The sequence below is a fragment of the Dipodomys spectabilis genome, unplaced genomic scaffold (assembly GCF_019054845.1).
Source record: "Dipodomys spectabilis isolate Male_0828 unplaced genomic scaffold, ASM1905484v1 ptg000568l, whole genome shotgun sequence".
Lineage (NCBI taxonomy): Eukaryota > Metazoa > Chordata > Mammalia > Rodentia > Heteromyidae > Dipodomys > Dipodomys spectabilis.
Window position 1 is genome coordinate 9549 of NW_024871245.1, and position 27847 is coordinate 37395.

The following is a 27847-nucleotide window of genomic DNA, read 5'->3' on the forward strand; positions in this document are numbered from 1 at the left end:
CATTCTATTTTATGACTAAAATACCAGCACTTAGTCTACAAATTCTTGGAAAATTTACCAGAATTATTGTGTACACTCATAATATTTCACTTTATCTTTGTTAGAAAATAGGGAACTGTAATATGAATACTCAAAGTTCATAATCAGTGCATACCTCCCTGGTGAAAGGAAGTGCTAAAGTATAACATTCTTGATTTCTAGGTCAAAATAGCAGAAATCATATTCTATCCCTTCACTGAACACTGCACTGCCTGGGGACCCTATCTCTGTTTAACACTGTCTTACTGAAAGAATAACCTCCCCAATTCCTGATGGAAACAGACTGCAGGTCTTATGGACCAATCATTTCCACATTGTAGCTCAACTACGTTGTTTACCATTAGAAGTATTTTGATTGCTTTTTATACCCAACATTTTGAGAGAAAGGTACTACTTTAAAATGCTATTAAAGTAAGACATATAAAAATCACCTTTGACCCTAGATAAATATTTTACCTTTCATGTACCCAAAAATGCAGTCTGACCTATCATTAATGAATTAAAGTCTCTCCAACTTGTGAATACAATTGGTTTAAAAAGACATAAAGGGCTGGGAAGGTGGCTCAGTGGTAGAGCTCTTGCCTTGCATGCGTGAAGCCCTGGATTTGATTCCTCAGCACCACATAAAAAAAAAAGAAATAAGCCGCAAGTGCCGCTGTGGCTCAAGTGGAAGAGCGCTATCCTTGAGCTGAAGAGCTGAAGGACAGCGCCCAGGCCCAGAGTTCAGGCCCCACTACAAGACTCTCCCCCCCCCCCAAAAAAAAGACATCAATACTACTATATTTGTTCAAAATTTCTTATGATACTGAAGATTCAATTGTAAACTGTTAACACTTGAAAATAACTCTTTTTCTTGGGAGTAGGAAACAAAACACAAGATTAATCCTAATCATTTCCAAAGACATTTATTTATACTACAAATTCACTCTTATAACTACAAAGATTCTAAAAATAACTGAAGCATAGTGTCACAAAGGGCATAATTTAACTTCATCATGTACATTCAAAGGACTGTGCTAATAGAAAACAAAGTTATACTAAAAATTAGCTCACGCAATTCACTTCCATTCTTTTATTCTATATATTTTAGTTTCATAAAAACTGTCTTTTGATAAAATGACGCATAAAAAGCCTATATACCCACTTACATTTTCAGATTTTAACAATGTTTATTTCAGAAATGTCTTTAGCTGTATAGTCAATGAACTGAAATAACACTAAAGTATTCAAAGGGTTTTCAGAAATTGCAAGACTCGCTCTTGGATGTTATTTATATTGGAAAAGATCTTCAAAAAGCCTTATTTGTTAAAGTTGTGATAGTTACTCCCACAAAAGAACTATTAATGAAGAAACCTTTGCATGTAAAATACAACTTAAAATGCATCCACAATCTGGAGGTGACACATGCTTTTTTTGTTCATTTATTTTTGCAATGTATATCTAACAACCATATTCACAATACTGTTTTTCAGTCAATATGATTGGATATTCAAACCTAAAAAATACGGGATTTATTCTTAGTGTGAATAGATAATATGTTATAAAGAAAGTTATTTTCAACAGAAATCCGGAAAGAGTTTATCCACCTTGAATTTCACAGGAATAACCAGAGTGTAATACCTGTTTGTTCAAGTCAGTCAAACTCACTCCATGAGTATATCTTAAAAGTATAGCCAATTTAAGAGGTCAAATACATATTTTGTACTGACAGTCATCTTACAGCAATGACTTACTACTTAAATATATATGTATCTTCTTGCCTAACATATACAAAGAGCTGAAAGTGATCTCTTTTATCTAACAATGTTGTAAATGCTTTAATTATGATGATGTTATTATTTGACGAATAAAATGTACAGAAAGATGGTTCCACTGAAATGACAGTAAGGAACACTGATAAATAACAACACTGCAACACAGTTCTTTTCAGGCTCTCTCTGTCCTCATTGGCAAGCAATATTGCAACCGTGCACACACACACACACACACACACACACACACACACACACATATTTGCGCACATGTACACACACATTTACATGCAAGGCAAATTCAGGGTTTATTGTACAATAAAGTTCAAATAAAATATTAGTGATAAGGCTAAGGATAATGGGTGTAGAGGAGCACATAGAAACGGAAGTTAATGGTCTAGGAAATTTGTTTAACTGGGTCCTAACAGAGTACTTCCCAAACATGCAAAAAGACAGGCCTATTCAGATACAAGAAGCTTTTAGAATTCCAAATAGACCAGAAAAGAATAGGACATCCCACCGTCACATTATAATCCACACAGGATCAACTCAGACCAAGAAAAGATCCTTAAAGCTGTGAAGGAGAAAAGATTAATCACCTATAAAGGAAAACCAATTAGAATCACCTCAGATTTCTCAGCAGAGACAATCAAAGCAAGAAGAACCTGGAATGATGTATCCCATGCCCTAAAAACAAACAACTATCAGCCAACAATACTGTACCCAGCTAAACTCTCCTTCATAACTGAAGGCCAAATAAAAACCTTCAATAGGAAAGAAAAATTGAAACAATACATCTCCACCAAACTAGCCCTGCAAAAGATTCTTAAACATGTCCTACACATAGAAAACCAACAAGACCGCAATAAAGGCCAAGAAACTGCACCCAAACTGAGAATCCAAGAACCATAGAAAAAAAACAGTTTTCGCAGCCCCCAAGAAGGTGAATAACATGGCAGGAAGTCCCAAACACCTCTCAGTCCTTTTTATCAACATTAATGGACTTAACTCTCCAATTAGCTAAGAAAGTAAATTTCATCACATAAGAAGATACATTTTAAAGTCACTAATAGTTGCCTTATCATGTGTTGCCTTATCATATATTTTCCCTATCTGTCTAACATAGTAAGAAATATGACTTTAAGTCTTTAATATGGATACTGATGAGAGATTTGACAAACATAAAATCTGTCTTCTATTTCTATCATATTCCTCTAAGTAATAAATTTTAGTTTTCTTCTTTTTCCAAAACTTATAAGTAGTAGAAAAAATTATCCTATGTAAAATAAAATAATCACATGCCATTGTACAAAGCCATTTATAAAAACTGGTTGGAATAAATTCTAGGCCATTTTTAAACGTTCCTTTTGACTAAAGATTAATCTTCCAAATGAACGAGAATAAAATCATGTGGAAGTGCTTCACATCTCCAGTCTTGCAAATTGTTATTGCAGATGAATGAATTATGGAAATATAAGCTGACATCAGTTGCCTATATATTCTCCATGCTGGCTGAGACTCAGAATTTGCACAGCACAGGAAAACAGGTGCAATGACTGGCTTCTCACATCAGGGTGAATTTTTGGCATTGCTGGGCTTTGAACTCAGGGCCTAGAAGGCCCAACTGCCCAATCGGTCCACGTGATCACACCAGACTTTGAGCCACTAAGGAGATGGGCTCTTCCCATGAACTGAGATCGAGCCACAGGGAGGCCAAAATAGTGCTCAATGCATCATTTAAACATGGGATGTATATTCACATACATATGGGGACTGCATCGTGCATTGAGTGTACTTATTGTGTTTATTTTGTATGCTATTCATGGTTTATTGTGTATTTTCTCATGTATATGATGACAGGTATAACTGGGCTGACATGGATAACAACTTATTCCCATGACCACAGGGTGGCCCATGCATTCTCCATCCTAGCTGAGACCCAAGACTTGCACAGGAAAGGAAAACATATGCAACCATAGGCGTCTTACATCAAGATGAATCTTTTGGCAGGGCTGGGATCTGAACTCAGGGCCTAGCAGGCCCAATTGGTGAATGGGTCCATATAAGCACAACAGCCTGTGAGCGACAAAGGAGCTAGGCGTTCCCAGTACCTGAATTTGAGCCCCCCTGGGGGGAGAGTGGGGAGCACAATAGTCATCCATTCATAAGTAGAAGGTAGACTGCAAATAAGTACATATTTGTATAGAGTAGGATTGATGGTGACTTGTGATGGAATCCAATCTGTGTGTACCTATATTTGGGTATTTTCTGATGCATTCATTTCATGTCTGTGATGATTATTGTCATGCTTCATTAACTCTTCTTTACAAATAATCTATACCCCATGAGTCTTGCGTATCATTTCCTACTCACATCATGCACAAACTACTCATTCAAGGATGAAATCGATCACATGCCATGACTCTTCCAAGGTCCAGAAACAAGTATCTCAGGATCTCCCGCCATTCCCTCCTCCTAGGGGGACTGAATTCAAGCCTCAGTCCTGGAAAAGTTACTCCTTATATACATCTTAACGATAGGATTTATACTTCCATTCAGATGTTCAGTCCATATTGTGTTTGGTGCGTTTATTCATTTTATTTCTTGTTTTATTAATTTATTTACCACTTATTTTATTGACTCTGATGACACTCATACCATTTATTACATTGTTTACATCCTATCACATAGAATCTAGATTTTAGATGTATGTGTTCTCCATCATGCCTGGCAGTGCTAGGATCTGATCTCAGGGCCTAGCAGGCCCAATTCATGAATGGGTGAGTTTGAGCATGGGAGCCTCTAGCCAATGAAGCTGTCAAGTGGTTCCCACGCGCTGAGATTGACCCCCAGTTTTGGCCAAAACAGCGATGCATGGATAGGCAGACGTTGATATACAAAGAAATATATATTGTTAAAGAGTGCCAGAACCGTCTAAATGACACCTACTACGTTCCTACCAACTCTTAGGTATTTATTATACCACCATTGAAGGAATATTATTCTTTTAATGCTTAATAAACTATACATTAAGATCAATCAGCATTCTAGGACTATTTCATCCAATTTTAGACTAGAAGGATGCATGAACTACTCTTTCAATGGATATTCCCATGCATAGGAATGAGTCTCTTGTGATCTCCTGCCATTGGTGTCAGGACTGGGATTTGAACCCAGGGCCTATGTTCACAGGTTGTCCTATGGCTTCACTGATAGCCCACAAGCCATCAGCAATGGCAGGTCATATCTACTTTGCAGCCATGTCATTCAAACCCAGGATGGTCACTGTGCAAAGAAAAAAATAATAAAACCCCAGCCCCCTGAAGGTTGCCACATTTTCTGCTTTCCAGTTTTTTTTTTTTTTCTAGAAAGTCCCCTGGGCCTAGGATCTTAGGATCAGCTATGGTTCTGGAGGCTGCACCAAAGCCAAGAGAGATCTAAGCTGAGGCAGAGTTTCCATGACCTGAGTTCAAGCCCCATGCTTGGCCAAAAGAAAAAGTATAAAGAAAATATAATTATTTAACTAAATTAAAAAAATAAAGCTACCTAGTTTGGAATTTCTGCTAGTTTTCTTTCCTAGCCTGGGATTTGAACTCAGAGTCTTGGTAAATCTGTAGCAATGTGAGGGAAGATTTGCTACTACTTGAGTTTAAACCTTGTGCCAACCAAAAATGAAACCTAAGTCACTGACCTAGGGAGGGGGAGGTAGTTGTGGAGATGGGAGGGAAGGTATGGTAGGGGGAAAACAAAGGAGGAGGTAACAACGCTCAATATGAAATTTATTCATTACCTTGCTCCTGTAAAATATTTTTACAATAAAAAACGAACAAAGACAAACAATGTAGTTCTCAGAGAAGCATTTTGGAGGTAAGGGAAGGATCTCTGAGTGAATAGCTGTACAAAATTCTACACTTTTAAAAATGTTCAGTATGGAACTGAATAAACATAACTGCTTCCATTAAAAAATTATGTCAGTGTCTTGGAACTGGGGCCAGTATTTCTGCCATTGCTAGGATTTGGGCTCACCGTCCAGGTAATTATTTTGCATCATGGGTGAAGGCGAAGCTCACTGTCCATGAGGAAAGAAATTCAGACTAGAGTTCCCAGGGCCTGAATGAAGGCCCTGAAATGGAAAAAATATCTCTATACATGTGTAATATATGATATATATACTTACATATGTATATTAATTTCATATTATGATTCAGGTGGATCAGTGGTAGAGCACTTGCCTTGTATGCCTGAGTCCCTGGGTTCGATTCCTCAGCACCACATAAGCAAAAAGAAAAAATCTGGAAGTGGCACTGTGGCTCAAGTGGTAGAGTGCTAGCCTTGAGCTGAAGAGCTGAGGAACAGCACCCAGGCCCAGAGTTCAAGCCACACAACCGGACCCCCACAGAAAAAGAATGATTTTGTATTTTATTTTCCTTTGATTCATTTATTTATTGATTACTGTATTTAGTATTTTTCTACACATAATATTTATTACATTTTGCACATCTATTATAAAATTATACCCAATAATTTAGGACATTGACTCATTTTCATTAATATTTCATTAAGTGTTGAAACATAATACATAATTAAATGGAAGCATTTGTCACAGTCTTCACATGATTAGAGTCTCTCGCAAGTATGAGCTTTGTCTTATTTATCTTTGGAAACTTCCTATCGGGTTTTCTTTAGATGATTTATACTCAGAAGCCTTTTCTTGAGGATAGGCAAGTGTGGTATAAAATTGTGGGAGTGGGGCTAGAAACGTGGCTTAGTGGTAAAATGCTTGCTCAGCATGCATGAATGCCAGGGTTTGAATCCTCAGTGACATATACTCAGAAAAACCCAGAAGCTATGGAGTAACTCAAGTGGCTAGCCTTGAGAAAAAGAAGCTCAGAGAGAGTACCCAGACCCTAAAATCAAACCCAGGACTGTCTAAAACCATAGGCCAGATGCCAGTGGCTCATAAGTGGAACCGTAGCTTCTCGGGAGGCTGAGAGCTGAAGACCACAGTCCAAAGGAAAGACTGTTAGATTCTTATCTCCAGTGAACCACCAAAAGAACCCATCTGGCATTTTGGATTAAGTGCTAGAGTGTTCACCTTGAGCTGAAGGGCTCAAGGTCAGTGCCCAGGCTAGAGTTCGAGACTCACAACTGGAAAAAGAGTGAGGGTTAATTAAAATACTTTTCCTGTTTGCTAATTACGAGAACATTCTTTGGAAGATGAGCACTGATGTACACCAGAATTGGACTCAGAGCTCAAGGTTCAAGTGTAGCACATACATATGCCCATCCTCTCAGACTGTAGCATTGTAATATTGTGTCCTACAGGGTTCTTAAAGGTCCAAGATTAAAAGGCTTAATATGCTCCACAAGCCCTTTGTGATAAGCAGTTGACTTGTATTTTCAATGTCATTACAGTTCTGAACTTAGCAGAGCACAAGTAGCTCATGCCCATCACCCTTGCTCAGGAGGCTGAGGTCTCAGGATCACAGGGTGAAGCCAGCCAGGGCAGGAAATCTATGACAAAATGACTTCCACTTCTGAAAGGTCAGATATTCAAGAGCTTTGTGTGTCTCCCTTGGTGATGAGAATTTACTTGCACATTAAATGTTCTTATAGTCCTCGAGCTATAGAAGAAGGAAAGAACCATTATTGACCTATCCTGGATTCAGATGAAGTTCTCAGGATCCAAGCCCTAGCTCTGTTAGCAGGAAGAACTCCAGTGTAACTCTGTAATTGAAGGACAGAAAACAGTTTCAAAATCCAGGCTAGGTGCAGAGACCAGGCCTACAGGATTAGGAGGCAGAATGTACACACTCAACAGGGAAGTGATCTGCAAAACCACTTCATTTATTCCAGGCACAACAGCAATGGGGAAAACCTGTAACATTTGTTAAAGTTACACCAGGGTCAGGCTTTACTTGGCCTCTTCAAACAATGACTAATTAACCTTCCTCCCTCATGTGAAGGGAGCCTCAGGCTACCTTTAGGTTACCAATAGAGAGCCAGTTTAGTGGGGGAGAGGGGAGGAACAGGGTAGAAAAACCCTGCTCTCTGGTCTTAGGGAGTGGGTTTTTGACTCTCCATCTATCAGATTTGAACACCCTTCTACCTCTGCCAGTCCATTCTCCTTCCTTCATTCTCCACATAATTAATGCAAATCCCCAGACTAACTAGAGGCATACTGTTTCTATTTTGTCTCCAAGCACATGATTTAGAACCTAGCTCTGCCCTCTTGACTCTGGGGCCCTTGGTTGCCTGAGAAGTGGGAAAGAGACAGTCTTCCTGCTCTGTGGTTATGTGAAGGCCCACTGCAAAAGGCCTCCTGACTGGGAAGTGTTCCGTTCTATCCTTCTGACGTCCAAAGATTAAACTATCATATTTCTTTCTTTCTTTCTTTCTTTCTTTCTTTCTTTCTTTCTTTCTTTCTTTCTTTCTTTCTTTCTTTCTTTCTTTCTTTCTTTCTTTCTTTCTTTCTTTCTTTTCTTTCTTTCTTTCTTTCTTTCTTCCTTCCTTCCTTCCTTCCTTTCTTTCTTCCTTTCTTTCTTCCTTTCTTTCTTCCTTTCTTCCTTCCTTTCTTTCTTCCTTTCTTTCTTCCTTTCTTCCTTTCTTTCTTTCTTCCTTTCTTTCTTCCTTTCTTTCTTTCTTCCTTCCTTCCTTCCTTCCTTCCTTCCTTCCTTCCTTCCTTTCTTTCTTTCTTTCTTTGTTCCTATCTATCTACCTACCTACCTAGGTATCTCTTTGCCAGGTCTTGGGTTGAACTTAAGGCCTGGGCACTGTCTGTAGCACTCTACTACTTGAGCTACAACACCAATTCTGGCCTTTTCTGTGTATGTGCTACCGAGGAATCGTACTCAGGGCTTCTTGCATCCTAGGCAAGCACTCTCTCACTAATCCACATTCCCAGCCCCCTCATATTTTTCTTAATGGTAGTTTTTACATAACTATGCTACCATTTTACTTCCTCAAGTTTAATTTTCTGAAGACTGGTTACTTCTAAGAAACCCTATCTTGTGTACCCCTGCCTGATTTGTGACTGTTCCTGCATTGTCCTCATAATAAAATGTAAATAAAGACTGCTGAGACCTTCAGTGTGCATCATATAAGGACACAGGCCTGGAACCCTGGAAGAGAAAGCAATGGGTCTGACATGAAGAGGATGATGCAGTAGGCGCAAGGATCATATCTGAAAAATAAATATATATATAAATAAATAAGTAAGAGAAGCATCATTGCATACAGTGTGTTTGAACTCAGGGAGGTAATATACACACATAAGTAAGTAGGGCACTGATTCATAAACGTGGTCTTCTCTTTTTGAAAACGTTTTTGAGGCTATCCCATGGCTTAAACTCAGGGACTGATGCATTCCTCAGCTGTTTTTCCCAAGGCTGAGGCTTTATCACCGCCACAGCTCCACTTCCAGCCATCTGGTCGTTAATCGGACATAAGTGCCTCCCAGGCTTTCCAGCCTGGTCTAGCTTGTTTCTTCTGCTCGGCTTTCTCTCTCAAAGCTCCATCTCTACCTTCTGGTCCACTGCTCCACTTCTGGTTTTCTGGTGGTTTATTGGATATAAGAGTCTCACAGACTTCCTGCTCAGGCTGACTTTGAAGGGTGATCTCTCAAAAAGGTTTCAAGCGGCTTTCCTCAGGGATTCACCAAGGAGCACCTCCACACAAACCTGGAGTCTAAATCTCGAGAGACACTAGAAAAGTGATGCATGAAGATGCTTCTAGTATATTCTAGATAGTTAAGGTTGGAGACACACAACACTCCTAATTATTAGATCATTTTATAGGCAAAAGAAGCAACACAAACAATATAAGGATCGCTCTAGCTTTTGGTCCTCCCATCTTGAGACAGTAAATTGCTGTAGCTCAATGCTAACTGACAGAGCTGGCATGTCCTGTGGACATTTGCACAGAAATTCTGTGACACTCATTTCTCACTTTTAGTTTCAAACCTATGAACAGATGGTAAGATGAGGATGGAAAATCCTTCTTAGAGAAAGCAGCTATAAAGGACATTGGGTAGTTAACTTATAAATTCATAACACTGGTATGACCCTGTTAAGAAGTCAGGTTTCCAGATTAAAAATGAAGAAGAAAAGAAAGAAGGTGCCAGTGGCTTCTCATTGTAATCTGAGCTCCTCAGGAGCCTGAGATGTAGAGAATCTGAGTTTGAATCCAGCCAGAGTAGGAAAGTCTATGACAATGTTATTTCTAAGAGATCACAGAAAAACCCAGAAGTGGGGTTTTGACTCAAGGTTAATGCACTACCCTTTAGCAAAAGGATCTCAGGAACAATGCCTTGGCTCATAGTTCAACACCAGGACCTGCCCCCTCAAAAATAACCTGTACCTCCATATCTTTGTATATGTATGTATGTATTCCTATAGGTGAAGCTCCAGAGTAGTTACGATGAATGGCACCAAGCTAGAAAATTTGTATCCAATAAAATGATTTCATAACAGAGACTGATTTCATGAAAGTGCATGTTCTGGGGCTCCCCTCACTGTACCCAGTATAGCCTGAGGGTTTCTCTGCATCCCAGGCCTGCTGGAAGAAGTCTCCCTCATTGTCTGGACAGGCAGACTAAAGGCCTCACTTCTGTACAGCTATGTAACAAACAACTCCATCTGTGTCAGATTGTGAGAATGAGTGTGATTGGACTCTGAAGGTCAGGATAAAGGTCTAATTTTAGCCCAATCTATTTCTTTCCCCAGTGCTCTGGTTTGACAGGAAGCCATTTGTGCCACCTCCCGTGGCAGGCCAAGTCCTGTGCACTTATCCTGCCATTGTGAGACTATATTCCGGTTTTCAGATACAGTGCTCAATATAATTCAGCAGTCCTTCTGGCAGACAACTGGGGCACTGAAACTCATGAAATGTTTCATTGAGGACGATGATGGACCTATGATGTCTCTCTTAGGTTTCTGGAAGTTTGGGAAATCCAAGCACATATCTGATATCACAAAGCTTCCTGTCATCTAGGGCTGTTGAAACTCTTCAGGGTTTGAAACATTTGACCTCTCCAAGTTGGGCCCTGGCTGGCTAGGTTTGGGGGTTGAAAGCAGGGCTGGGGTGCTGACCATGAGCTCAGTGTAGAAGCCCGGTGCTTTACCATTTTGTCTAACAGCATCACTTCTAGTCTGTGAGTGTGTGTATGTGTGTGTGTGAGTGTGAGCCCACGTGTGCACAGGAGGTTGAACTCAGGTCCTGAGCACTGTACCTATTTTCTCTTGTACAAGGATATCCCTCTCCCACTTGAGCAACAGAGACACTTCAGGCTTCTTTTTAGTGATATGGTCCTGAGAAATCAAACCCAGGGTTTCATATATGGAAAGCAATCTACACTCTACACATTCCCAGCCCTCTACTTCAGGTTTGTTAGTTTGTTTCTGTCTTTTCTTTATTGTTGTAGGAGTTGAAATCTGGGCCTGGGTACTGTCCTTGAACTCTTCTCCTCAAGTCTTGTGCTCTACCACTTGAGCCAAACACCACTTCAGCTTTTTGGGGGGTCCATCGGAGCTAGGTGTCTCAAGGACTTTCCTGCCCAGATAGCTTTGAACCATGATCCTCAGATCTCATCCTCCTGGGTAGGTAGGATGACAGACATGAGCAACTAGCACCCAGATTCCACTTCGGGTTTTTTAGTGGTGAATTGGAAATAATAGGCTCATGGAGATAATTGGAGATAATAGGCTTTTGTGTCTGGGATAGTTTGGAACCCAGATCCTCATATCTCAGTTTTCTGAGAAGGCAGGATGACAGACCTTAGCTATAGACCCCTAGGCTGTGGCCTCTGCTATAAGGGGATCCATGTTTCCACGTGGTAGAGTGCTAGTCATAAGCCCAAGAGGTAAGGGCCAGCACCTAGACCATGAGTTGAAGGTTCATGACTGAGAAAAAACAAAACAAAACAATTGTCTGCAGGAGACAACTTACTAGTCTTCAGTAATACATCTTTGTCCCTGCCATGGGGACATAAATGAGCCTCAATATTCTTGTCTGCATAATCATCTCAGTTGTGGAGATCTTATAAGGACCCGAAGAAAGAATGCACCCTGTGAAGGACACAGCACATTGCACTCTTTGCATGACTCAGCACACAGCATCCTTTGAAAGACTCAGCACCCAGCACCCAATGCAGGATGCAGCAAACTGCACCCTATGAAGGACTCAGCACCTAGGTCTATTCCACAAGCTTTCATTAGAATTAGGGTGCTTTTATCAGTATCACCATTCTTTGAGGAAAAGTTCACAAACCACACAAGTTCACATCTAATGGTTTAGTGTGGTGTTGTGTTTTTTTTTTTTGGGGGGGGGGGTTAGCCATGGGGCTTGAACTCAAAACATAAGGATACTATTCTAGTAACATTTGATCAAGACTAGAGCTCTACCACTTCAAGACATATTTCAAAGATTCTAGCAGACTTCCTGCCAAGTTTTAAAGGCCCTGAGCACCCAGTATATGGGGATAAGCCAGGATAACCAGGATGATGGGGATAACCCATGGATCTGGGTTGCAACAGTTTACATCTGGCTAAGTCAGGTTAGGTGGAAGCTGTCAGCCCCAGAATCCTAGATTGCCCTGTGATGAGGTATTTGAAGTCCTGTCCTTCTTGCCCTTCTATAGTTGCAGTTAAAACATTCTACTTTTGTTTGGCGGCAGTCCTGGGGCTTGAGTATGCACTTTGACCCTGTTCCTAAGCATATGTGCTCAAGGCTAGCACACAATTGAATGAAAGACAGCAGAACTTCTGGGTTTTCTGTTTATGTGCACTGAGGAATCGAACCCAGTGCTTCATGCTTCCTCGGTGAACATTCAACCACTGAGCCCCAGGAGTGAATGAGATATAAACAGATAGAGATTGTTGTATAAAAATATTATATACACAAAAAGAGAGATGTCTGTATATTATTAAATTATAGATAGTATTACTATCAATTATTAGGTGTTAAATTATGTCTCCATTTAATGATGTGTCCCAGTTAACAATTAATAAAGCATTAATTAAAATTACTCAATATCCTGTTATTGTTTATCACATATGTACGTACATTCCTACTATAATTATGTATTTTATAGAATGAGACATATTCCTATATATTATTAAATTATGCACCGTGTGTTACTACCAATTATTAGGTATTTGTGTTTCCATGAAATTTTTATTCTGTTAATGCTTAATACAATATTAAACTTAATCCACGTCCTATAATTTTTGAGTCTAATTTTATCCTAGAATGATTCCCTACTAATTCAATCTGTTTTTCATTTATTGTAATGACAATTCTTCCACCTATGACATTTTTTACATTTATTACATCCTATTACATAGCATATAGATTTGCATCTGAATTATACATCCTACCTGTCACCGAGCACTTTCAAAGAAAAAGAAAATATGTTTCATGCTCGGCTTCTCACATCTGAACTCACAGTCTACAAAGCCCAATTCATTAATGGGTAAGTGTCAGCATGCCAACCTGGAGCATATTAAGCTGACTAGCATTTCCAGCACCTGAGATTGAGCCCTAAGAGTTGACAAAATAAGAACACATTGATATGCAGATTGTAGTACACAAATAAATATAGATCATTATAGAGTGCCGGAGATGTCTACACATTATTCAGCTATATAGGCTACATTCCTGCCAATTCTTGGGTGTTTATTATGCCTTCATGTAATTAATATTATTGTTTTCAGCCTTAATGAATTATTAATTAAATCAACCACTGTCCTGAAACTATAGCATACATGTAATTAATAGTATTCTTTGAATGTGTCAAAAAGCATTCATTAAAATCAATTGGCCTCCTAAAATCACTCTAATTGTATAGTAGTATTCAGAAATAACTAATTCAACCTTGCTATTCATAATCTTCCATCGGTATTCCTATGACTAGCAACGAGACTCTTAGATCTCTTAGGGGTCAGGACCGGCCTTCAAACACAGGTCCTATGTTGCTGTGTTTGCCTATGGCTTCCCTGGTAGCCTGCCAGTTTTCAGCAATGCCAGGTTACCAACATTTTTCAACCGTGTCATTCAGACCCAGTATGGTCACCTATCAAAGAAAAAAATGTAAAATTGGCAGCCATCTGCAAATTGCCAGTGTTTTTTCTGTTTTGCATTAAATTTTTTTTCCTATCAGCCATTGGGACCCAGGAACCCAGGTTCGGCTATGGGTCCAGTGGCTGTACCCCAGCCTTGAATGATCAAACCTGAGGCAGAACTGCCACTACCTGAGTTCAAGCTCAGTGCTTGACAAAATAAAAATACATACAGGAGTTCCAGGAAGATGGCAGAGGAGAAGCTGGAAGCTAAACAAGCTCTTGCATAGAAAGCAGTTTTAGTGCTCCAGTGAACAGTCCTAAGCCAGAGAATCACACCAAGTGTGCCATCACAGTACACAGAGTTAGGCCAGAGAGAGAAAATCCAGGCAAGGAAACAGATCTGTGCACTTATCAGCAGCCACCACTGTGGCAGCAGTGGCTGCGGTGTTGGCCGTAGCCGCCATACCTGCAACATAGAGAGTCCAAGACAACGACTTCAGATGCAGCAGGCGAGTTGATTCTACTCAACACCAGGAAGAACTGACAAGGAACAGACATCTTCATCCTGCAGATTGCATACCAGAGACGACCCAAGAACCAAGACTCTGGCATGAGTAGAAGCCTGACATCCTCACTCCTTCTCAGGGAGCAGAGGAGGTAAGAACATCCCTCCCCTCCCCACTACCAGAGATCTCCATCTTTGATACTGACAAAGGCTTGGCTGAGCAGCTAGCTCCAACTCAGGCCTTGAAAGAAAACAAGAGTCATTTACCAGGTCACAGGAAACTATTCTGACATTCCAGGCTCAGCTACACCCAGCAGAAAGTGACCCAGCACAGCTGAGAAAGCTCCACTAGCCCCAGGAGTGGCTTTCTTCACTGGGTAAACAGAGCCAGAGGCTGCCCCTCCCTATAGTAGCCTTGACAATCAATTGACATTCAGTAAACATAAAACCTGAGAATGGCTCCAGGCTGGGCTCTGTCAGTGTCTCAGAAGCTAGCCCCCCAGGGAAAAGCTACTGTTTGCTAAAAGGCCTCCACCCTAACAGAAACTAGCCTCATCACAGCATCTCCAAACTAGAAGAAACAGCCATCTCCCTCTTTTGTGAAACTCAAAGCAGACCTCCTTCTCATTGAACTAGCCTGGGAGGAGGATCACAAAATTCTGGGTAAAGCAGAGCATTTTTCTGCCTGCTCAAACAAACTGACTTAAGAGACCAACCAAGCCACAGGAAAATCAAACACCACAAGCAGACCAGAGACTCAACAAGAGACAGTTACAGACACAAGGGAGATACAGGATCTACCCATCCCCACCAAAAAATATCAAAGAATTCTTTTTTTGTACATTTTATAATTTTTTTTAACTTTTTAAAATTTTTAATTTTTATCTTTAAAAAATATTTTTTATTAACTCTTTTTTTCTTGCTCTTATACTTTTTATTTTAAGGGTATATGTGTGTGTGTGTGATTTTTTTTCTTTTTTTTCTTTTTATTCATTTTTTTGTTTAGCTCTACAAACTTTTGATCCTTTTCTTTCTTTCTCTCTTTCTTTCTTCCTTTCTTCCTTCCTTTCTTTCTTTGTTTCTCATTCTTTTCACTTTTCCTCTCTTTCGTTCGTCTTTGTGTGACTTAATTGCTGTTCTGCTCATCCTCAGATATACCCGTAGTCGATTATTAGACATTATCCCCCATTTTGTACAAACTTAATCCAGAAATTTATTACTCAGTTCAAAACCTCTTAGACTTAAATTCCTTAATAGCAGTATTACTTCTATGTACCCATATAATATTTTAAGCATTTTTATTTTTAAGTTTTTCACATCTCATTCTATCCCTCCCCTTCTCTTATCCTATCCTCGTTCTTCTCTGAATATTACTTTGTTATTTGCATAATTTATGTGTTTCACTTTTAATTTTTATTCTTGTTTCTATTTTTTCTTGCCCTTTTTTCTTTCTTTTTTCTCTCTCTCTACTATCATTCTATCCAACCTATTTCCCGCTTAGATATTAGTATTTAGTCAAGTTAACTCTCCCTCTACATTTCCACATCCCTCTATTCCTATTTTTACCCACATATCTCCCTTAACCTAATAATGTCTGCTTTGCCAAATTCTTCTTTGCAGTTCGCATCACACTAATACATAGTTGTTTGATGTTGAATAGATATATCTGTTGAACTAGATTGTATCTGCAGACTTTTTACTTTGCAACTACAGACTTTGGTTGATGCTTGCCTTAAGATAGTGTTCTAGCACAAAACTGGTGTTTCATTCATCCCGAATGGGCAGAACAAACCTGAAAAACACAAGAAAAATGGTAAATCCGGGTATCTCAACTCCCACTCATGGTAATCAGGGGACAGAACAGAAAATGAATAATGCAGAGGAGAGTTCCCAAAAAGCTCTGCAAACACTACTGGTAAACATGGTAAATGATAAGATTGAAAACCTGCAAAGACTTCGTGTGAGCGTGATAGGGAGAGAGAGAAGACAAACGAAAGGTCAATACAGGAATATCATGAGCCTGAGGAAGCTACTCAAAGATTGATACAGGAATTGTATGAGCAGCTTGAGAACACTCAAAGAGAAATAAAAGAATGGTGTGAGCAGGCTGAGATCAGTCAAAGAGATAGACAGGAATTGCCAGAGTTGGCATAGAAGAGACAAAAAGAAAGTCAGGAATGGTGTTAGGAGGCTGAGAACACTCAAAGAGAACTACAGGAATTGAGTGAACATAATGAAGCTAATCAAAGAGTGATACAGGAATTGAAAGAGCAGCATGAGAATACACGAAGATCACTAAAGGCATCCATGGAATCTATAAACAGAGAGCTGAAAGAAGTCAGGAAGTCCACAAAGGGAACGCTGACTGGAACCCAACAGAAGGAATGGGAGTCCAAGGAAACCATAACCAATCAACTAAGTGACTTGAGAATAAACACTGAACATTAAATTAAGGAAGTAAAGAAGTTCATACAAGATCTAAAACAAAGTTCCAACAAAGAATTGGAAGCCATCAAAGCCAACCAACTAGAAGGAAAAGAAATAAATAACAAAGCAGGAAGTCTTGATAGTAGATCGAATCTCGAGGATTGAAGACAGCATAGATATTATAGAGAAAGAACATACAACCATTCAAGAAAAATCCAGGAAATACGATAGATCTATTCAACACATGGAAGACACCATCAGAAAGCCTAATTTGAAGATAATGGGTGTAGAGGGGCACCTAGAAACAGAAGTTAATTGTCTAGGAAATTTGTTTAACAGGATCCTAGCAGAGAACTTCCAAAACATGCAAAAAGATAGGCCTATTAAGATACAAGAAGCTTTTAGAAATACAAATATACATGGCCAAAACAGAACATCCCACTCTTACAGTATAATCCTTGCAGGATCAATTCAGACCAAGGAAAAGATCCTTAAAGCTGTCAAGGAGAAAATATCAATCACCTATAAAGGGAAACCAATTAGAATCATCTCAGATTTCTCAGCAGAGACAATTCAAGCAGGAAGACCTTGGAATGATGTATGCCATGCCCTAATGACAAACAAATATCAACCAAGAATACTATACCCAGCTAAACTCTCATTCATAACCCAAGGTCAAAGAAAGTCCTTCCATAGAAAAATTTAAACAATTTATCTCCACCAAACCAACCCTACAAAAGATTCTTAAAGATGTCCTACACATAGAAAACCAACAAGACCACAATAAAGGCCAAGAAACTAAACCCAAACTGAGAATCCAAGAAGCATAGGAAGAACTCAGTTGCCTGAGCCCCCAAGAAGGTGGATAAAATGGCAGGAACTCCCTAATACCTCTCAGTCCTATCTCTCAACATTGATGAACTTAACTCTCCAACTAAGCTACATAGACTGTCTAGTTCAATTAAAAAGCAAGATCCTTCCATCTGCTGCCTTCAGGATTCACGTCTTGCTCATAAAAACAAAAACATTTTCAATATGAAAGTCTGGAACAAAATCTACCAAGCAAACGGCCCCCATTATCAAGTGGGAGTTGCAATACTAATATCAGATAAAATACACTTCAAATTAAAACTAGTGAGAAGAGATAAAGAAGGTCAATAAACACTAATTAAGGGATATCTCCTTCTGGAGGATATTACAATTCTAAATATCTTTTCGCCAAACAATGGAGCACCCAAATTTATTCAAGAAACACTACTTTCCCTCAAATCCCAAATAGATCCAAGGACATTAATTGTTGGGGACTTTAGCACACCACTTTCCCCACTAGATAGATCAACTCGGCAAAAACTCAAAAGAGAAACTGCGGACCTAAACAACTGTATAGGTAAATTAGATTTAACAGACACCTACCGAATATTTCAACCAGCAGCATCAGAATACATGGTTTTCTCAGCAGCACATGGACCATTTTCCAAACTAGACCACATTTTAGTCCACAAAGCAAACTTGTCCAAATTCAGATACATTGAATTTATACCTTGCTTTCTCTCAGAACACAAGGGAATAAAATTAGAACTCAACACTAAAAACCACCAAAGAGGGTCCTGTAACAACGCAAGGACCCGGAACAACACACTGCTGAATCACGACTGATTCATGGAAGAGATTAGAAAGGAAATTCAAGTGTTCATGTTATTCAACAAAAATGAGCATACAAACTACCAGCTCCTCTGTGAAACAGCAATGGCAGTACTCAGAGGCAAGTTTATAGATGTCAGTTCTTACATCAACAAATTGGAGAGATCTGAAATCAACAATTTACTGAGACATCTGTGCCTCCTTGCAAAAGAGCGGTAAAATAAACCCCAATGCAGTAGACGAAAACAAATAATGAAAATTAAATCAGAATTAAATGAATTAGAATAAAAAAAAAAACACAGAAAGAATCAACACAATAAAGAGTTGATTCTTTGAAAAAATCAAAGTGATTGACAGACGCTTAGCAAATCTTATCAGAAAAAGAAGAGAACACACCCATAATATGTATTATAATTTAGGTCAGGTGGTAGGAAAGGAAGTGGAAAACAATACTACATCCAGTAAAGCTGACATTCCTATTACATCACTAAGGAAGTAGTGTTAAGACCTGCAGGACTCATAGGGTTGTTGCATGTGACATTACTATGTAAAATACTATTAATTGTCATCTCAGACATCCATAACATTCTGCTTTCATTTTCAAGATCAAGAGCCAAATATCTATGACTTTTTATTAATTGGGTGTGATTCTTAGGAAGGAAGAAGGAGGATTTGGTAGTTGATGATGGAAAAAATATATGTATTATCTCTTTGTCCAAATTTTTTGCAGTTTTATTTATTTATTTTTCTTCTTTATATTACTTTTTATTGTGAAAATACTGTACAAAGGGGTTACAATTACATGGGCAAAATAATGAGTACATTTCTTAGCAAGCATTGTAGCCTCCTCTTTTGATTACTCTTCCCATCCCTTCCCATCCTCCCCCTGTCCCCCCACCCAGTCCTCCCCACTACCCTCCCCCACCAAAGTTGTAAAGTTCATTTTTCGACATAACGTCTTTTACATCTCATTGTTGCAATGGGTCCACCTGTATCTCTATTTAAACGAAATTTTGCAGTTTGTAAAAGTGCTACTGATGAACTCACACTTACATCTAATTGACTTGCTGTCTGCACAAGATGCATATAAATGAAGATATTTATTCTGTTGGATAGTCACATATATTAACAAAATCCATTTCTGGAAAATAAAAGATACTAGGTAAGAAATTATAAAGTATTGTCTTTAAAATGGTTTATTTTCTTGGAGAACAAAAGGTAGTATTGAAATCATTAGTCCAGCTGTCTTTGAAATTTTATGCTGTCTCAGTATCAAAATGTTCTCTAATTCCTGTAACATCCAAGCATAAAAGACATGATTTGAAGATCTCAGTAGTTTTAGAAACAAAGGTACATAATACCTTCCTTCCTGCAGAGACATGTGAGCACAAGTATGATTGATTGTATTATAGTTCTCTTTTTTTTCTCTTTATCTCAAGTGTTGCATATCTTGGTATATTACTCTATGTGTTGCATCAGCTTCTGTAAGTGAGATTTACCTCTACCTGCAATGTCAAAATGGGTTATGTGAGTTATTTCAGCTTACAAAAGTGAACCAGAATTGGAGAAAGATTATTTCTAGGGGAAGATTTCTATCTCATTGTCTGTGTCTAAAAGCTGACTTGTTTTCCCTTAGCCATAAAAATAGCATATTTCAGAGGGAGTCTTCCTTCAATTTATATACTGGAAGAATATAGCATGTGAAATTGAAGCAAAACTCAAATACAGCCTCATACATATAACACAGGCAGAATTAAGCTAATATTAGAATGTGATATTAAGATGTTAGTTTCTTACCATCCTTGTATACCATTATGATAGTTGACTATAGCACACCAGAATTAAACAAATCCTAACCAAGAACTTAACAAATAGATAACATTTTCTGTAGGAAATTATTACAATATTTTATAAATAAGCATTCTCCATGTGATCACTTGTATGGTTATCTTTTCTATAGATGGGTTTAATCACTCTAGAGCATTGGATCTAATATCCATTATCATTATCCAGACCTTGTGATTGTGATGAGGAAGAATAAAATATCTAGATTTCTTCTTCTCTTTCCCTCTTCTCCTATTTCTAGTGTGAATTCTCATCCTTTCTCCAAATTCTATTAATAATGGAAGAATGACACATTGTGGATATCAAGCAAAAGGCTTCAAATCAAGAATTTCATTCTTTCAGAAACAGGTGAAGTAAATCAGAGTGGCTCAAGGAAGAATAAAATCAGGATTTTTTCCCCTCTCTGGCTTTCACCTTAGAGTCTGAACATGACTCTAAATATCTAATAAACCATTTCCCTCGACTAATTTTTTAAAAATACATTTTTTAAATAAATGATAATTTAAAAATAAAAAGTAATTTGGTGTTTGTTTTTGGGAGGCATGAAATAAGACTGCATTAACAGTGTGTGAGTTGAGAGACTAAATTATATCAGAATCTTATATAATGAAAAATAGACGATTTTAAGATAAATAGCTTGTAGATACAATTTTAATGTGATATACCCACAAAGTAATCAATTTTCTTCCTTTCCTCTCCATGCTGATTCAACTTCAATAAGCAGTTCATGTAATTCAAATGACTGCCTTTCTTTCAAAAATAGATTAGACCCAAAAAAGTTAGAAAAAGAGAACCAGTATTGGGTGATGCATTCTTTAAAAAGAGCAGTCAAAGAAATATTATCCATAATTCCAAAATAATAACAATCAAATGCTCTTGAAAAGAGACGATTGTAGGCAGAATATATTAAATGTGATAGTGCCAGAACTGCTTCAGGCATTTATGATTTCTAGTACATGACAATGTTTTAATCAGGATTAATTGCTTTCAGGGACTAAATTTTTTCTAGTTATATTTCATTGAAGAAATATCTTGTTCAGGTTAAATAATAACCTCTCATTACCCAAGGAGAACAAATTTGAATAATTATCATATGGGGGAAGTATACTCAAAGGTAGTTAAAAGTCCCAGGTGTAGTTCAAAAGGGACATGATTAGGTAAGAACCATCAGAAAGATATAAAGATGCTACATTAGAAGATAAAGGAAAAAATAACAACCCAGATTCTGAATTTCTGGGAAGCAGAAAAGGAGATAAATGTCTTTTCCAGTAGAATCATTTGAAAAATATTTTAGCTCTGTGGGTGTCTCTATTTTAATCTAGTGAGACTTCTTTTAGATTTCTGTCCTTTAGAACTGTAAAATGGTAAATACGGATAATTTAAGCCAAATAACTTGTAGAAATACTTTACAGCAGATTTGGTTTAGTAAATTAATTCAACTACAGCCTTTTCCTAATGAAACTACAGGGACACCATATTTAATAGTTTCGGAGAATAAGAAAAAGTTGCCACCAGCTTAGTACACATGTATGATGTACATACTACTAAGGGCCTTGAATTAATGAAGTCTTGAAATACTAAATAATATCTCAATAAGAAGCTCCCTATCTTTATTTTCACATCTGGGGATCACTAAGTACCAAAATTATGTAGAAGGCTAGGGTAAGAATATGGAAATGAAATCTGTTTGCTAATATTATGAAGATAATTTATGTCATGTTGAGTTAGAGTTTCTAAAGTAATTAAAAAAGGTAAAGCAGAAACAGAGAAATTAGAGAATCCAGTAAAGTTATAGTCATCAAAGGATGGTATAGAATATTATTGGAACACTAGATGGTGAAAAAGAAGATAACAAAAATGAGTCCCCTGGAACAATGCGAAACAAAATCTACACCACAGATTTTCATATAGCTAGAAAATAGTTTCCACTATTCTGTCTTTGATATTTTAGGTTTGTTTACACAGCAACTTTCACCTCTTAGGAAATGACCTTTATTAATACTCAAGGCTTTGCGGCTTATAACCCAGAAACAAATAATGCTTCTAAATTTAAACAAGCATGATACTAAGTGTAACCCAGGCTATAGCTGATAAATAAGAATGATCTTCGGGAATAGTCAAACAATCTTGAAATTTTTCATACCTTTCCTCTTCTCCAACATGAGAAGTTCTAGTCAAGATATGTAAAACATTAATAAAGGAGTCTTATATTTTTTTATTGTTCACTCCAAAGCAAATACACTTTCCTCTTTGCAAGCCTGACTTTGGAAGAGTCACACCCTCACGATTATTTTATAGACAAAAGTTTACTGCTTTGGCTTAGGTGTTTTCCTGCCTTTGGGTGTTGGTCTCTATTATTTTGGCAACTCCATACAAAAACAAGATAAATCCATTATGCTTATATTGAATTGTTCAAAGTCAAGATGTCTTCAAACACAGTTTTCTGTTATCTTCTTCATTGCTAATTAAAGTTTAATTATTGCTCTTTAAATGCAACAAAAACGTGTTACTTTAATGTATATTCTCATTGAAACTGGTGATTAGAGGAGTATGTTTGATTGCTTTTTTAATTGTTATCAAGTATTTTCCGTATTGCCTTTGTTGCGGTCTTCTAGTCAGGAACAGAGGGTTACCCAAAAAGATCTTCCTAAGATATAAGATGTTAGGCAGAAAAAACTAGATGTATAATTAAAGATTTTCATCTCTTAAGAGACTGCAAAGCTCAGAAGACATTTTGCTATTATTGGCATGGTTAAGATGACTTGAATGTTTTGGATCTTAAACTAAGTGAAATTCATGTAAAATGTTACAGTTGTTCCAAACAATGATTATAGCATATACTTTTTTGCTCCAATGAGATGAAATCTCTGATAAGGTTGGAGGGTATATCGATTTTAGGGTAGAAGGGTTAATGTTAAAAAGCCAAGTGAAATTCCTAAAACAGCACTGCCTATCACATATCATTTAATTATACTTACGGTATATAAGTATATAAACATACAAATATGAATTGAGTGACAAATATGTGATTTACAAAATTCAATGACATCTAAATCCGGAAAAATACTTCTCTATATTTATATAAACTAGTATATCTAGTGAGGATTTAAAATTTTTAGAATAGATATTTTAACATTTATGTCAAAATATTTATTTTAATTGTTTATTTTTAGTTGTGGGGCTTGAAATCTGGGCCTGGACACTGTCCCTCAGCTCTTTAGCTCAAGACTAGTGTTCTACCCCTTGAGCCACTGTCAGTTTTTTGGTGGCTCATTAGAGATAAGAGGGTCGTCGAATTTCCTGCCTAGGCTGGCTTTGAACCATGATTCTGAGCTTTCAGCCTCCTTAGTAGCTAGGGTTACAAGCATGAGCTACTGGCTCCTAGATACATAATTATTTTTTACATATTTCTAAAATATTGAGTGGTAATCCCATTTATTTATATATTGTGTAATGATAAGCTCCATCATATCCATTAATTTCTGCATGTAACGTTGCTTTTTAGTGAGAATATACTAAAACGTATCTTCTGGGTGTGATGAAATATTTATTCTTAACTATAATAACTTTGTTTCTTGTGGTATACAATTAATATATTTACTTTTACTCAAAGAAGTCTGCTAATTTAAGTTAAATAAAACATGATTTGTAAAGTGAAAGAAATTTATGGTTTCATTGATTGTTTTAAGAAAACAATTATGCCTTTTGTTTTCAATTATATTTCTGTGGGAATGTGTGACACTCATTGATTAAACTTTAAAATTAATAACAGTTATATTATATCAAGTTGATTCAAACTTGTATTTGAAAATTGCACAGTTAACACAAGTATACTTCCACTTTCCTCTACCACATAATTAAAATAACAGTAAAGCAAAGATTGGTGTTAGCCATTCATGTGTATAATCCTAGAACTCAGGAGGCTGAGACCTGAATATTTTAGTTCAATGTCATTCCAAACAGATAAAATGTGAAAACTTATCTCCAATTATCCAGCAAGAAACATAAGGTGAGCATGTGACTCAAGGATAGAGTGTCATCAGCCATGAGCAAAAAATACAAGGGAGACCATTAAACATCTAGTTCAAGCCCTAAAAATGACATATACACACAACAACAACAAAATGTACTATGATTATCAATAATGAAGACAAAATAGTAAAAAAAAGATCCTGAGAAATGTGTAAACATCTGGAAGACAGAAATCATTTGACAGAATTTTGATTCATGAGAGGGAAAAGTCACAGCCTCATTTGTACAATCTCATTGTAGTCATTTGCGTTGAAACCTGGGTACTGGGTAACATGTGAAAGAGGAGACTGGATTATCTGACATAGGAGAAATTGCCTGTGACTATGTACCATCCCACTCTGCAAAATTTAAAATCGTGCTTGTTAATTTAAATAAAACTTATTGTTAGAGACTGTTTGGTCCACACAGACTGAGGTCCTTATTTTGAGGCTTCAGACCAGTGCTTTTGTTTATAACCACTCCTGTTTTACCCCTCTTCCCTTGTGCAGCTATACCTTACTTAGCTGGCACTAAGCCAAGTCTTTGAACTAGACGCTCCTGCCTTAATGCCTCCCTTTCTCCAGCTACAATTCATTTCACATACTATCTCTCTTAGCATTAGTTGTTTTCTGACTAATCCCCATCAGAAAACACTTATATTCATGTAAACCCACTATAAATAACCTAGTTAGAAAAGGGAGAAAGGGTTTACCATTGGCTGAGCTCTTATCTGTAGGTTTGCTCCCTAATAAATCTGTGCTACACTATCTCTTTTTTTTCATCGCTTTTGAGTCTGACAAATGATTGATTTGGTTTGATGTAATTCCATTTATCCAGACTTACTTTGGAAATTTTGACCTATTCCAAGGAGCCCTCATGTTTCCCCTAACTCTTCCTGTAAGATTCCTAAGGCATCTGGACTTACATTGAGCTCTTCAATCCATTTGGAATTGATTCTGGTGCAGGAGGATATAAAATGATCTAATTTCAGTTTTCTGTGTACAGCCAGTTAAACCAATTTTTGAAGAGGCTGTTTTTCTTCCATCCTGTGTTTCTGGCTTCCTTACTAAAGATTATGTGCCTATAGGAGTGGATTCATTTCTGGATCTTGAATTCTGTTGCATTGATGGAATTCTGTGCTTCCATGGGAAAGAATGGTATTACCCCATTCTGAAGAAATGGAAAGACTAGGAGAAAAATGCTATTAAGTGAAATAAACCAGATCCAATTAAATATATGCTGCATGGTTTTCCTCATTTCTAATAACTAGATATGCCCATAAATCTACAAGTTAATCCAATAGATAGTAAAAGACAAATAATTAAACTTGGATATGATTAACAGCACTCTAAGCATTCACATGGCAAGAAGAAGGGAAGCTATTCTTAGGAGAGGATCACAATGTCTCAATAGCTATGTGCATATGAACAGATAAGTGTTGCTTATTGCAATGAATTCTAAGAATCAATCATATATATGAAATACTTATGTCTATATATAATTTTAAAAGATGTCACAAATAACTGACTTCTCTGTAAACTCAAAAGCAAATTTCTAAGTTTAGAAGATAAAATTGAGTTTTCAACACATAAAATAAAATACATAGGGGAAAAGGTGGGAGAGGAAATATAAGATGAAAAGTATAATAGCTAACTATTGAAGAATTCATAAACAATTTTCAAAGCTATACAAGAGAGCTTGGGTACAGCTAAGTTGTAGAACGAGACTAACATATACAAAGCTATGATTTCAATCTCCAAACCTAAAGGTCTAATAATAAGTTAATAAATAGTAATAATACAATATTTAATTGAAATAAATGCTTTTATATTAGAGAGGCCTGAATCCTGAAACAGTAAACAAAATACTGTCAATTCTTGTATCCAATGAAATGAAACCAAGAATGAAGAGAAAATATTTTCCTTTTATCCATTCCTTTCATTTTCTGTTTTCTTCTTTTCTTTTTCCTTTGGCACTACTGGTGCTTGAAATTGCTAAGGCTCTAACCACTTTAGATTATTTTTCAGGCGAAGCCTCCCTTGAGCAATGATCTCTTACCTGTGGCTTCCACATCGTGAGATAACAGGAAAATTACACTATATCTAGCTTTCTTTGTTTTTGTAGTTTTTTACGAATTTTTTTTTGTCAAAACTGTCCATTATATCAGTCTTCTAAATCTCTGTCTCCTAATTAGCAAGGTATATTTCATCTCAAGTTTGGGAGCAAACTTGTTTTTAATGTAAACATTCAATATTGACTTCTGTTTTCTAGATATCATTAAATTATATTGAGGTTAGTATGGATCTTTATGATGTTGTAAGAACACACATAATTCCCTAGAAATCTTTTTCCAATTTATTTAAGTATTTCGATTATACATCACAAATACGACATTAATATTTCACAAGTACCTTATGGAGACTTCAGTTACTTTATTTTGTGACACATTAACCACAATATAATTTGATCAAGTCTATATGAATATACAATATTTACAGATACATTATTTAGAGAATTAATTCATAATGTTTACTTTTAATATTTTTTGGTAAGTACTTGGGTTCAAATTCAGAGCCTTGCATTTGCCAGGCAGGCACCTTACCACTTGAATCATGCCACATCCAGTAATTTTTGCTTTGATTGTTTTTGATATAGAATCTTGCATTTTTTTTATTCCTAGGCTACCTAGATACTGAACTTCCTAGTTGTATGTAATAGGTAGGATGACATCCACACATTGGCACATCCAGATATTATTGATTGAGATGGAGGTCTCTTGTATGTTTTCCAGTTTGACCTTGAACTGCGACTATCCACATTTCTATTTTCAGAGTAGCTAGGATTATAGGTATAAATCACCTCATTTGGCTTCTATTATTTATGTTTATGAAAAGTCTGAAAATATGAGAAAATCATCTAGAGGTTACTGCCATACCAGATTCTAGGTTATTCATTTGTTTTTTCTTTCATAAACTGTTATGTGACAAACTGTTTTATATAGCGATATGGCACATCAATAATACAAATATATATTGCTAATGCCATTTCAAACAGCTGTGATTATCTAATTTCTACGTGTGGATTTGTTTCCTGGGAAAACATCCTGAGTACATAGGTAAAAAATTTGATATTCCTAACAAACAAAAATTTGCTTCCATTATGATCAGCAGTTTGCAAAAAGGGGTTACATGCCTGTAGAGGAGACTGGTCACAGGGGAATTCCCTGCTGTAACTCTAAAATAAATCTTATCTTTTCAAACTAGCAGAATGGTAAAAAATTGTCAAAATTATTATATGGGAACTTTCTTGATCTGATAAAGAGTACTGCATTAGAATGAAAGTATTCCCAGTTGCTCTGAAATCAGGCAAAGATATCATCCATTTTTATTCAAACACATAGGGGTTCCGGGAAGATGGTGGAGGAGAAGCTGGAATCTAAACAAGCTCTCTCATAGAAAGCAGTTTTAGAGTTCCAGTGAACAGTCCTAAGCCAGAGATCACACCAAGTATGCCATCACAGGACAGACAGTCAGGCCAGAGAGGGAAAATCCAGGCAAGGAGACACATCT